General features: G+C 38.3%; 1 long non-coding RNA gene across 1 annotated transcript in view; it reads left to right on the top strand.

Moving 5' to 3' along the window:
* Window positions 1–13,797, top strand: part of LOC120796418 — a 92,908-nt gene extending 79,111 nt beyond the window's left edge. The window contains exon 4 of the long non-coding RNA XR_005708381.1: window positions 12,497–13,797. This is a non-coding gene — a long non-coding RNA (uncharacterized LOC120796418). The remainder of the gene's footprint in view (window positions 1–12,496) is intronic.
* Window positions 13,798–14,012: the final 215 nt, after the last annotated feature.

The raw sequence follows: 14,012 nt of genomic DNA, 5'->3' as shown, positions 1-14,012 counted from the left end.
TGCTCAACCCACACTGATGTCATTTCTCCGACAGCAGCCTGTTCTGTAGGAAATGCAGTGTGCATTTCCCTGTCTGTGTGCCTTTGAGCAAGACACCAAACCCTAACCAAATAGTTTTTTCCCTAGCAGTTGCCCATGAATGTTCTTTTTCAGCAAAACCCTGCATAAAAACTGCACTGAACAACAGAGGGCCTGTGTGTCTTGCTCAAGACCACCCAATTGAATCACAGCACGAGCCATTGTTCCTGCTCAAGTTTTATCGACAGATCTGAGATTTGAACTGATTATCTCCCGGTCACAAATCTGCATTCATCAAACCAAACAAAAAGACTCAATCCTTACAGCACTGCGTGTGTAATATGAAAGCTGTAATGCATGCAAACCTTTAGAGGAAAAAATTGGATTAGTTCAAGCTAATCACATTAGTTTAAATCAAATTGAATTTATGTAGCACCCTACAGATGACATTGTATTTTACATGGTGAGAAATGAAATAAAAGCAGAGTTAGAGTAGAGTGAAGCCTCTGCGCATTTTTTTTAAAATGTTGTACGTTATTTTAGCTTGCACTACTCGTTTTAATTGGCCTTTCTGCACGGCCAGAACCTTTGACTTTAATGCTCACAATCTATGGATCAATTGACTGGCCGCACTGAATGTAAGCATGGATTACCTTTGACAATTCCAATGAAGTATACTCAAAAAAGACGCCTGACGACAAAAAGAGAGAGAGGCAGTTGTGCAACCGACTATGAACATAAAGTGAAGGAAAAATTGGGAAAAATATGGAGCTGCAGATGACTGGAAGATGCCGACATTATGATCTGTCTGTTCTGCATTGAAGTTCAGTTTTATGTCTCAGTCGAGACTATAATTAGCCATGTAAAAACATGTAAACGCGTAAAATACCATGGCAAGAGCATTTATACAAGCTCATTACAGTTTGTAGGGACTCTTCTGACAGCAGCCATGTGGGGAATCAGCCTGGGGAACTACTTGAGCTGCAAGATGGCCAACAAAATATCCGATTGTTGATCAGTCAGTCAGTCATGAAGGTGTGGCGATCCCCCTCAAACCGCACGTTTAAAGACAACCGATGTGGCACAAATTCAGAACAATTCTAAAATTTCTCGGGGGGTGACAGCTTCGTGGTTAAGACCGAGCCTAATCAATACAGTGCCTATCCAGCTTTAGACTTTATTGTGTTTATCTGTTGTGAAATTGAGTTATCTGGTTTGATGGCTGCCTTGAGATCAGATAATTGACGTCTGATCCGGATATTTTGAAATAGTGTCACTAATTAATATGATAATAATGTAGTGATACTCGCTCAGTTTCCGTGATTGTTTCCCTCTCTAATGCAGCAATAATTTGTCTTGTGGAGTGAGGCATTTATCACAGGATCAAGAACTATCTTAGGTACCTGTGGCCGGAATGGGGGAAAAAAGAAAACATGTAGTGGTTTATTTTGGCTTTTATTTGAGGGGGTAAAACACAGAGAGAAAACTATGTTGCCATTTTACAAGTCACGTGACACTCAGTGACACGGAGGAAGCTACATGTAGCACACCAGCACCTGTGAGCTATTTTAAGTTTGTGAATGCCCTACAAATGTTCTCAAATATAGAGGCCTGTTATAATCAGTCTGCAAAATATGAACATACGGTATATAGAGTAAAAACAAAATCATCTCCTCTCCTCTTTCCTGGAGTGACACAGCAACAAGCAAGTAAAAGTGTGACTTTTATCTAGGTTACATATTTATAGTGGTCAGTGTGAGTAATGTCAGATGCACAGTAGGCCTATTTGTAGAAATAAAGGTGAAAAAATGTGGTTGCAGGACTCTTAAAAAAAAAACAAAAAAAACCCCTCACACTGATTGTATGACTGTGATTATTCCCTCAGCTGGAGTTCAGTGTTATCAGTAACCTATCTGGAGTACTCTGATTTGACTGTGTTTAATAAAGACCAGTCACGACATGTTTACACCTTTACCACAGTTATTTAAGCGTGAGTCAAGTGGCTCATGTGAATTATTTCAGTGGCCCTTGTTTTCTGTCAGTTTGTCAGAACACTTGCAAGATCAACATGTCAAACGTAAGAGGCTCTCTGGTACATTTTAATTTCACGTTTGGCTCCCTCCGCCTGTTGACAAGCGTGGTGCTACTGCAGGCATGTCAACAAAGCCACTGAATGTGATCAGTTACTGCAGTCAGATGTAAGATTTCTTCCCTTTGAAAACTCAGGCTTCTACAAAAGCTCTTCTGTTTATCTTGACCGTTATGTACTTTTGAGTTTATGCAATGTGCCTTATTAAAAGGCTATTGTCAGCACAGTGACTTACAAAATGTTTCTCTACCAGTGAGGGGTGGTTTTAGATGGTTACAAGTTTAAACCACAGAGAAAATAAATGATGATATTTCAAATTCTTACCAAAGTAAAATCCCGATCATCTACAATGAGGATTTTTTTGCATGATGCATATGAAGCTCCCCAGTGTCAGATGTGAGTTGTATCTATAAAATCAAGAAGCCGCCTTTGCAGTTTGACAGAATGGGGAGATTATTATTTATCGTACAGGCTATTGAAAGCTGTAAGGAGACGCCTCTGCTTGACGCGGTGCTAAGGATTTGTAATTAAAGGATTAGTGTGACATTTTGGGGAAGAGTTAGATTAGAGCATTGATGCCACTTTCACATCTGTACAGTAATTATGAAGCTGGAGTCAGCAGCTGGTTAGCTTAGCTTAGCGCAAGGACTGAAAAGCCGTACAATCCGTACAAAAGCTGAAGAGTAAAAATGACATCCTGCTGTTTTATGGGGCGTTATGTGTCTGACTTTTCTTGGCTGGGAGCAGAAGCTTCCTGGAGTCTCCCCTGATTGCCTTTGTTTTTTCTACACATTACAAAACATGGTACACTTTGTTAATTAGTTAAATTTAGAGGTTAACCACAAACAGAGGTTTAAAATCATACACATGCACAAGGATGTTTTGTCTGCATGATACTATTTATAAAGTAGCACCAACAAAGTTAATGCTATATATAAAAAAGGATTTACAGTTTTAACACAGATGTATTAAGCAGATGCATTTATTAAAGCTCGATCGATGACACATTTAACCCTCTAACAATGTCATGCTATGCAAAACCCTCTAACCTGCTCAGTAGAGCGCAGACCTCCGCCAAGGCCAATGTCAAACAACATACACCGGACTTCAGAGAAAAAAAAAATTCAAATTCATAGTAAATTATCTGGATCTGCCCCAAAATTTAATTGGTTCTTCCCCCGCCCATGACCCATCCCTCCACCAAGTGCGGTGCAAATCAGGCTCAGTAGTTCTTGCATAATTCTGCTCACAAATAAGCAAACTGACACGGCTGAAAACATAAACTCCTTGGCAAAGGTAATAAGGGTGTTTTTCATGGGACTGCACCGCATCCATGCATGTGTGAGGATTCTATTGGATACTTTATCCTAAACATTAAACCACATTTTACCTAAATCACGTTGTATATACCAATACCTCTGTAATTAACTGACAAGGCGACACTGAGACACAGGCTGTTTGTTATGGCGTCCTACTTTATTATATCCTCTACTACATGCGTAAGGTCTGTCCCATGACCTTGGTTGCTAAGGCAGCTGCAATTGGGGAATGAGCCAGCTGAATTCTAGCAGACAGCCGGAGACAGACAATGCCTCCAGTAAGTGACCTGTGGACACACGTCCTGATACTACCTAAAGACCTAAAGAAGGAAAAATTCACTCACAACATGACCGCTTGTGAGTAATGAATTGGTTTGGAGAGTATGTTTGAAAGTGTCTCTAAAACTTTCTTGTACAAATCCACAATGTCGCAGCATTGTGTGTGTGCGCACAGGGGTGCAGTTTGGTGAAATCGTTCCTTTTGTGTGTTCTAGTTATAAAATCTCAATGAATAATAATTTGATAATTGGGTTCAGGGAAGGTAGTTTCATTTTTTGCAATCAAATGAGTTGCCGCTTCAGCTTGGAGTCATTTGGGGACGGTCCTGCCTTCCACACTCAGTCGATACAGTAGGTAAGGGCTTTAGAGGACGCGTCTACTGAGACGGAGCACCTGCAGAGACCAGTCCCTGGGGCTTGGTCAGTGCTGTGATTTTCAACTATTTCAATTGAAAAAAGGAAATTGATCGCAGACCTGTGAAGCTTTTGTCTCACAGTGAAATTTAATTAGCAGACTTTCTTCAGTGTGGTGCGTGAGAGCCTGCGTGCATCTATGTGTGAGTGGAAACTGAAAGTGCAGCAGGACTGTTTCCAGTCATCTTCCATCAGTCCTGACACAGCCGGCCACTTGGCCAAAGTTAAGCTTATACACACACACACACACACACACACACACACACAAAACATCAAGCACAAAAGCAGCAGATGTTAAATTTCCCTCTTAAAAGTCTTGTGCAAAAGAGCCTCTTTTCCTTGACTTGTTTTGACAGCTGTGTGTGTGCGACCAGATCACAATTTGTGGTAAATGTCCCACCTCTCTCGTTCTGGTCTCAGGCTCAGCCATTTTATCTCCACATCCATCTCCCCAGTCAGCAAATGAGCTGAGCTCCCTCTCCCGTGAAATGTAAAAGAAAGCGCAGATTAAATGAGAGTCCAATAGAAAGTTAATCACTCACTCTGACTCTAAAGGGATTTGGGTTGTCCTGCAGATTTATTCCGCCCCAAATTATATGTTCATGTTTTTTTTTTTTCATGTCTATCTTAACACAGTACTCATACAGTACGTCCACATGTACGTGCGACCATTTAGAAGGAAGTGGGAGGAGTAGGAGATTCAAAACAAAGTGAAATTCTCTGATGTGCTATAAGTGAGGTTAGGGTTTTCACTGAAATAGAGCAGTTCTTGTGAAAGACCTGAAATTCCAATTACTGGACACAATTTTTGGAGTTTCCTGATAATGTTAGAATTTAGATATATGTGTACATTTAGGCCTTTTTAATTCTGTCAGGTGTATTTGATCCTAAACTGCAGAAGACACGGGAAGTAATAGTGCCTATTCTTCCAAGTGCCTTGTTCAACTGGGGGTCTTTTGCCTGTTTGTGCCAAGGGGCCCATTTTCTCATGATCCTTCTATGACAGCACCCGGTAACTCTTTCAATTGACATGTGAGTATTTTATTAAGATAGACCTGAAAAAAATTAAACCTTCCCTGCTTAAGAAAATGAAAATGTAAATCATAAAAGAAATATAGGAAAATTCTAACCTAAATCATTTTTCCCCCCTCAGAGCTGCACTACCTTTGTTTCCACTCAGTGTTATGTAGACATGTGGAGCAGTTATGATTGATTATATTCATTTTAAAAACTCATACCTGAGAAATGTTAAATATAGAGCTTCAGTTAGTAAGTAAATGCAACCACAAGGCAACAACAGAGAAATTATGTAACATTAATAACAAAAATTGAGCATAAAAGACGCTACCCCTTTGTATCTTCAAGCTTGTCAACCAAATGAGACAAACAGCACAGGCATGATGCAAACAGTTGCTTTTCAAACGTCCTGACGAACAGACAGCATTAAATGTTCTTTGTGGTTTCTCTGTGCTGCTGTAGCCGTTTTTTTTTATTTGCTTTTTTTTTTTTCACCATTTCATCCTAAAGGATCAGTTAGTCAGTTTTAAATGTTGATATGTTTTCTGGGTGGCATTATGTCCCAGTTTTTACTTCTTCATAAACATGAAAACTCGTATTTGTATCTGCTTTTACACTCTCCAGAGTCAACATAGACATTTGTGAAAAAATATCCAGATGTTCATCCAATATATCTTGTGAGACAACTTAACTTCCTTTATTGTCTTCAGTGTTAAAGAATGATTAATAATACTGAATGATACTTAAAACCTATGAACTCAATGGTTTACATCATGGAAAATTTCCTATTTCGCACATTAACCCCCATTTTGCAGGGTTTTAATAACAGCTTATTTTAATAGTTGCCTGCATGTTTTAAAGTCACATAAGACAAACCTATACTCATAATAAACATTTACTCAGGTGCCAGTTGATTAGGTACACTGGTCGTGGGCCAGGGAAGAACTCATTAAATTTTGGGGCAGATCTGGATTATTTACTATGAATTTGAATTTTTTTTCTTTGAAGTCTGGTGTATGTTGTTTGACATTGGCCTTGGTGGAGGCCTGTGCTCTACTGAGTGCCCTTCTAGTTGCATAAGAAAAATCTGCAGTGGAGTGTATATAGTAGCTGCTCTTCCACAATAACAGTAATATTCAGTGCAGTTAGATGAATCACATAATTTGAAAATGAGGATTGGCAGAAGGATGACTTATCCACTGCACAAGTCCCTCCCCTTCACCTTTGACCTCCAGTCAATACATACAGCTGGTGTTAAGTACTCTTACACCTGCTTAACGCTGATGCGGGTTTCCACTTTATCAAAAGAGACGACAAGACAAAACATCTACTCATCCATCAAACTGGTTATTGTCCTTTCACCAGTAATAAACAGAGTGGAGAAATCCCATGGCGTAACCCCTGATCTTTAACCAACATGCAATTTGTATTCCCACTTACTGGCTGCACAAAGTAACATGAGTGTGGAGTGTTAGAAATAATAGGTGTTTGTGTTGCACGAACATTATTCGGAATCTCTTGCCGTTTCTCCAGAAACAAGCTACTGGTAGCTCAAAAAGCTGCTGGAAGGTTCCTGTTAGCATTGCATTGCTAATTTGTCATCTGAGTAAATTTGGTACAGCAGGAGGGGGTTGCACTGTTTATACTAATCCAGCAGTCATATTTTTTCAGACTGTAATTATAAGAAAAAATTGTTTACACACCCCCTAGCTGTAATTACAAGTCGGACATATCGGGAATTTCTGACAACTACAGAAGTGTCAACAAAGCTGTGGCAAAATGGCTGCCCAACAATGGTTGCAAAATTAACACTAAATCAATCAATTCAGCTAAATACAAAGGAGCTATACACCGATTGCTTATATCTGCTGGTTAACAAACCACACAATACAATACACAAAAACTAAACTGGGTTATTTTTCTGGTGTTTTTATGTGAGTAGCAATGGGGTAATGATCTTGGAATATTGTGTCGCTGCTCGCAAATTGAAATAATGGGTATTTTTCCTCATTCTTACCATTCTCCCGTTGTAAATGCACCATTATACATACATACTGTATATTAACTTAATTTAGATTTTTAAAAAAATCTCTTTAAATTAGAGTCTACACTTACTTTATGGTCAGATTTTGATTCAGAGCTCATCGGAATTGTCTCTTGATAAATACCATTTATCAAGATTACCCTAACCTAATTTCTGTCCCATTTAAAACTTACACTGTAGATGAGTTTTGCCCCGATATATTAGGAGCTACAGGTAAATGTACATTTTCCATTAAATGAAAGGACTTTGTGATTTTTTTTTTTTTTTTTTACTAATTTCTCTTATTAAATCCACCTCTACATAAAAGCAGGCGTAGTCAGAGAGGACACCTTGTTGGTGTTAAATATCTAATCATAATCGGTTACAAGCTTTTAAAGCATCCTGTCGCTTTCTTTTCAACAAATGCACTCAACTGTTGTTAAACTGCGCAGAGAGAGCTAAATGCAGATCCACTTTATCGGGCAGGGAAGACAAAGCACCGAGTCATCTATCAGACTGGTTAATCTGGTCCTGTCCGTTCAGTACATTAGTCGTCACAGTTATGTGTCGTTGTCCACAGAGAAGATCACTGGAGTGACTTGGCACGCGTGTTTAATCCCCTTTTTCTACACCGTCTTGTATAAAGACAGTCTTGCAGTTGTTTACTTTTGCTGAGAAGCTGATTCTGGGAACGGGTCGAATGTTGCTGCAGTTGTTTGAGCCTTGGGAGCTTTCGATTGTTAAAAATCAGTGGTGATATTTCAGAGTTTATCTCTGAAACATTTCGCCTCACGTGCTGCAAATCTGACTTCACGCAGATGCAGTGTTGTCGACTAGTGTCTTGTACTACTTGTTCTGAAATTGACAGAAAATTTCACAGGAAAAGCCAAAGACTGGAATAGAAACGTCCTTTCTCAGTGACATCTTGAGTCTGAAACTAAGTGGTACTCAACTTAACAAGGGCGACCGCCTAATTCATCTCCTCAGCTCTTAACAGAATGATGAAAAGCGTCACCAGAGCTGAGAAATTTCTAGCCTTCTGGCCTGTGTCTGTGTAATGGTGTGAGGACAGAGGCTGTGTTATAAATGGAAGACTGTAATTTATCTTTTTGCACTTCTTACAAGGTCTTTAATCACAGTGTCTACCTATGGTACTTCTAGATGGCTAAAGACATTCATCCTTAGGAGAAGAGCCTGTCACCTAGGAGAGATTTGTCTTCATAAAGATAGTTGTGTGTGTGTGTGTGTGTGTGTGTGTGTGTGTGTGTGTGCATGTGTGTGTGCATCATGTGTATTTACATAAGATAGCTCTATTTCTGGGGGATTTTAATTGTGACTACATGAACATTTTTTTTGTGTGCACATATAATCTTCATCTTATCAAGTAGTTTTTGTCTTTTTTTTTTTTTGAGCCATTAAAGCCTTGTTTTTCTCATAAGTGAAAGCATCTTTAAAGCAGGCAAATCTCTGCACGGGAATCAAGAAATGACTTTGAAAAATGCTTGAGACTATTGGATTGGTATTAGACACAGATAGACATTATCTCAGACCTTATCCCTGTTAAGAGAAGAAAGTTTTCTCCTAAAAACAAAAACCAAAAAACCAACGTGTACACACATTAAAGGGGGGGTAAGGGATTCTGGAGAAAGACTGTTGATATTTGTTCTATATGGCTCAGTCCAAGCCACTTTGTTTCCCTTTTTTTTTTTCTTTTTTTTCTTCAGCGCGCATAGAACAGACCGTGAGGAGATATTCACTGAATTTGACAAAAAGTGTATTAGATTACAAGCCCTCACTCCACCATTAAAAGAGCACAAATTATGAGGCATGATTTTCAATGTGTTGTGCTGGAAAGTCACCACAACCAGACATAAATTATTATGTTAAAATGCTGCCGCTTTTGCAGGAGAGTATGAAAACATGCATGCGGTCACCAGTGCTTATTTGTATGTAATGTCTTTAGATGATTTAAAGGACTGGTTATAATAAAGTACACACCTCACATGACGAGGGACATTATATGATCAGATTAGCGCGAAAAGGAAACGTACATCCAGTCAAAACATCTCACTTTTGTGGTTGGACACTACAGTCAGTGTAAACTTTCCAGAATATCATATCCTAAAAGCCTCAAGTGTAAATGTGTTCAAACAGCTTTCATCTTTTCCACTGATGCACAAGGCTCTAGGGAGGAGGTCCTATTGTCTGTTGTTTGGCCAAAACTATTTTGCCCTTTTTTTTTTTTTTTCCTACCAGCGAGGCAAAGCCTCAAAGTAAAATGCTTTGCTTTAATCTGTTTAGACTGGGCAGACAGGGTCTATCATGACTAAACAAAGCGTGGTCAATTCAAAGTGACCCTAATTATTAGTCTTTTAAGTCAATCTGACATTGTAAATTATGTTAATTTAAGCTTTGGTGTCAGGAATTTTGATTGACTCTGGTCCTGTTTAGCTCTATTTATAAAAACACATAACAGTATAAACACAGTCTAAACACAGTTTAGCCCTTTCAGTCTAGCAAGTACAAAGTAAATACATGAAAAAAAAACAATAAATAGTAAATAAAAGAGCTGGCATGACAGGCGTGTAACATTTGACTGAGTCTAGTTTTTGTGCAGAGACTAAATGGTTCCAGGCTCCAAAGTAAGTGATAACAAAAGAATATTTAATCTGTTATGATGCTGTATGTGCAAAAATAAATCCTTAATAGATAATTGCAGTTGCACATTGGCTCAGATAAGGAGCAGTGCTTTTGCTTCAGTGTGTCAGAGTGAGCTGAGTGGACGTTTGAGTGTTCAGACAATGAAAAACAAATTGAGGCATGTCTTGGAGGAAAATTAAAAACTCAGAACTTAAATGTATCCACCCCACTGTGGTGTACTGTTTTTATATCAATACACCATCTGTAGCGCAGATTGAGTTTTGCTGTTGCAAATGTCATCCATTTCCTCTGCAGAGAATCATGTACAGTATCTGTGCCGAGGACTCGGACGGTCTCCAAACACTCACTTCTTGTCTGTGATTTAAAGGCCAGGAATCGTCGCTGTTCATAGTTTTATACATTTATTTTTATAAATCTAGATTAATAACTTAACTTCACTGTGATTCAGAGCAGGTAAAGTGTGTGAGTAGCCACAGATACAGTGATGGTGAACCAGCTAATCAGTGAGACTGAATGGTAGCAGGTTTTTAAACATTGAAACATTTGACTTTTCACATATATTTACATATACATAAATATATGCAAATGCACACTATTTTATTTTTAGTCTTTTTCCTAGGAGGCAAATTTTCATCTGCTGATGTTAAAAATGCACCTTAAAAACAGAAAAAAACAACATATACAACAATGAATAATGCCACAGTATAACACATGGTGGTTTGGAAGAAACGGGAAAAAAAAAAAAACGGAATTGCAGATAATTGAGGATTACTTTAAAAAGCTGGTGCTTAGCTGTTTTATTTATTCATCGTTTTAAACCTTTGTGGCTTAATGTAGTTTCTCGTATTGTTTAGCCTTCGTGACCAAAACGTTGAAGGGAAAAGAAATACAATTCTGGTTTAATAAGAGTGGGAAGATCATCTCTGGATTGTGACTTAGTGTGTATTTTTAGTCAAAATCATAGTCCGACATTTCCTTTGTTTTCGCCAATGCTGCCTAGTTGTGTGTGTGAGTGTGTGTGTGTGTGTGTGTGTGTGTGTGTGTGTGTGTGTGTGTGTGTGTCATCTCAACACTCTGATCCAGAAAAAGGTCAAAAAGTCTGGAAGGAAAGCAGGAAGCTGCAGTGACGTTTAACATTTATACACACATGTTTATTAAATACAATTGTTGTAGCAACGAAACAACATATTTACATTTGCCAAGTTATTATTTGTCTTCACTTGTATTTATGATTGTAAAGGCAGTAATTGTGTAAGTGCATGGAAGTGTGTTTTTAATATAATTAGTAAAAGTTAAGTCTCCTAAACTTTGGGAATTTCATGGTGGACACCTGATGTGCAGAAGTGTCTGTTAAGACTGACATTTTGATACTTGTTTGTATTCTAATTTCAGAACCAAAAAAAAAACAAAGGCATATACCATGCTGGTAGGCCTGGGTTTAGTAAATCATGGAGATTAAGAAGGAACATTATGCAGTTTAGGTGTCAAAGTCATATATTCAGTGGCATATAGTACAGCACTAGTTTGCTGATATTCGTAATATGATCCGGTAATTCATAAGCTGATCTGCACTCTGCTGTCACTCTAACTAGAAAGGAATGCAGGGAGGATTTAAGGAAGGCTTATGACTTAGCTTGTTTCTTCATTCAGTTTTGTAAAGTCTGGAAAAAAGCTGAAGAAAAGCAGAATAGGGCAAACAAGAAGCATAGGTCGTGTGTGATAGAAATAAAAGCTAACTTTACTGTCTGCTCTAGAGCACCAGATACCCCTCCGCAGAGACCAAGGGAGGGAAGGGAATGATGGCATCTTTAAAGGAAAATAGTGACTGTAAATTACATTTTTGTTTACCAAAAACACAGTTTGTGCATTTTTTACATCCCTGAGTAGTGTCTGCAGGTATTTCGTCAAGGCTGCATGCAGCCCCAGCAGCCTTTACCAAGTATGTAGGGCAACCTGTGTGTAGCCTGAGAGGCAAAACTGAGGGAAATACTCAGTAAAAAAAACTTGACAATCTCCTGCTCCTTAACATCATTGCTTTGAGGACACGGGAATAACTAAAGGCAAATTAAATAGGTGTATCAACATTTTTATCAACTCAGATCTTCTTTCATCTGGACTTCAGTGGCAGAACAGCAAAAGACAAATGTTGAGAGAGACTTTAGTAAGTAAATCAAGCTGAAGCAATAAAAGTGAGGGGACAACACTAGGACTTTAGGGTGTTCTGTCATTATGTTATATTATATTAGATTATTTTATATTCCATGCTATTAATCCAATTATAATACATTTGGACAGTAGTGGACAATCTGAGGAGTCTTGATAAATCGTAGTCCATGTTGTTCCCTTTTTTTTTTTTCCAGCTTCATTTTTTTAGGGGATTTAAATGTTTCCTTCTCTGCAGGTCTGCAAAAAACACATTTTTATTCGAAGGCAATAAAAGCTATTAAAAGCTAGTTCGGGCTGCACAGTGTACCGTTCCAGCCTGTTGTATTTTATTTGCTCACAGTAGGGCTATAACGCACTTAACGATGCCCTATGATACCTGGGCACCACTTAATGCAATGGGCCACCGTATGTTCTCATATTTTTAACGATATTTCTCTGCATTTATGTTCATTCTTCATGTTTTTTTTGCCTTCTCTTCCTGCATCCTAACAATGTTTTTCTCTTGCTCTAGTTGAGCTGTTGCTGAGTCAGCTTGGGGTCATGACATCATCATCATGAGATGGGGAGGCTGGTGGACGGTGACCGCAGGCAGCGACAGAAGAGGTGGTGCTGTGTGTTGCGGTTTGCAGCGGCTGGTTCTTGGTGAAAAGAAAAAAGTGCTGTGGAGCTGCTTCAGGGAATAATTTGCTCAAATGTTGAAAGGAAGAACAAATTCACGAGGTCTGAATGGGCAGCAAGTAAGATTTTTATTGTTGCATTGCACCAAATGACCATAAAACACCTGCAGGAGGTTGGTAATTGTCCAAGTGCTGAGGTCTTTTGGCTTGCCAAACTGTCTTCCGGCTTGTGGGCTGTTTTGGAGCAAAATCTCCACACCCAGTGAAGTAATGCTTGTGCTGTTGAAATCCTGACTGGTGGTGACTATAGCTAGTAACACACAAGTGAAAGATTGCTTAGCCTCTGGAGTCTTTCTATTTGTCAGTGATGAGGCCAAGTATGTTGATCATAACAAATTTTTTTCAAAAGAAATTTTTTTAAATGCTGAATTATTGATATTTTCAGCTTCTTAAAGGCATACATAGCTATAACAGTGAAAGAGGCACAAATATGAATTGGGAAAGAATCATTTTACATGTACATAGACTATTATAGTTTTACCTCTTATATTTTCTGCTGTGTTTTTATGTATAAATAGTGAAACAATATTTTTTACAATCTTGAACTGTTCTAGAATAATAGTTTGAGCTATTCGTAATTTTTAATAGGTGCCTGTATCATTTATTTTGTAATTTGGGTTCCTGGCAGCTATTAAATTGAAGCAATTATAAGTCCGACTTACAGCTGAGTTTTGCTGAAAAAAAAACAAAAAAAAGATACTATGCATGTGGGGTAAGGACAGTTTGACAGTGTGGTAAACAAAGACAAACGAATGTTTAGAAACCCGGCCAAAAAATTAACAAAAATAAGCTGGACTCCAAAGGGTTCAAACCCTCATTATTTCCTGGGATTTTAGCCTTGCCTTCACATGGACATCTGGCACAAAAAAGGCAAAATTCAGTCACAATTTTTTATCTCAGGCAGGTCAATTTTCTGATTTCGTAACTTAACATTAAATTTTATGCAGAACATGCACATGAAATTTGTGCAGAAACACTTTCCAAAACAACAGCAAAGACAGGATTTTTGAAACGTCCATTGGCCTTTAATGACTGAATGAATTTGTTTTTCCTCTCTGTGTGTTGTAGCTAATGCACCTTGCCTTCATTTAAATGATCAAAATAATGGAATCAATAAATCAACTTAAAACATTAACTTACAGTTCAACTGAATCCAGCTCTTGTTTTGGTATTATAATGTAAGGTCAAAACAGGTAAGGGTCATGAAACACACTCAGCACATAATGACTCTCACTCCAGTAGGAACAAGTTCATATTTTTTAAGTAATTATCACGTAATTTAGGGATGTGACTATCAATCATTTTCATTATGGATTAATCTGCCAATTATTTTCTCAATTTTTCTCCAAA

This window comes from Xiphias gladius, chromosome 11 (assembly GCF_016859285.1).
Source record: "Xiphias gladius isolate SHS-SW01 ecotype Sanya breed wild chromosome 11, ASM1685928v1, whole genome shotgun sequence".
NCBI classification, from domain to species: domain Eukaryota; kingdom Metazoa; phylum Chordata; class Actinopteri; order Istiophoriformes; family Xiphiidae; genus Xiphias; species Xiphias gladius.
The sequence above is the reverse complement of the archived record's forward strand: the minus strand, read 5'-3'. Positions and strand labels throughout refer to the sequence as shown.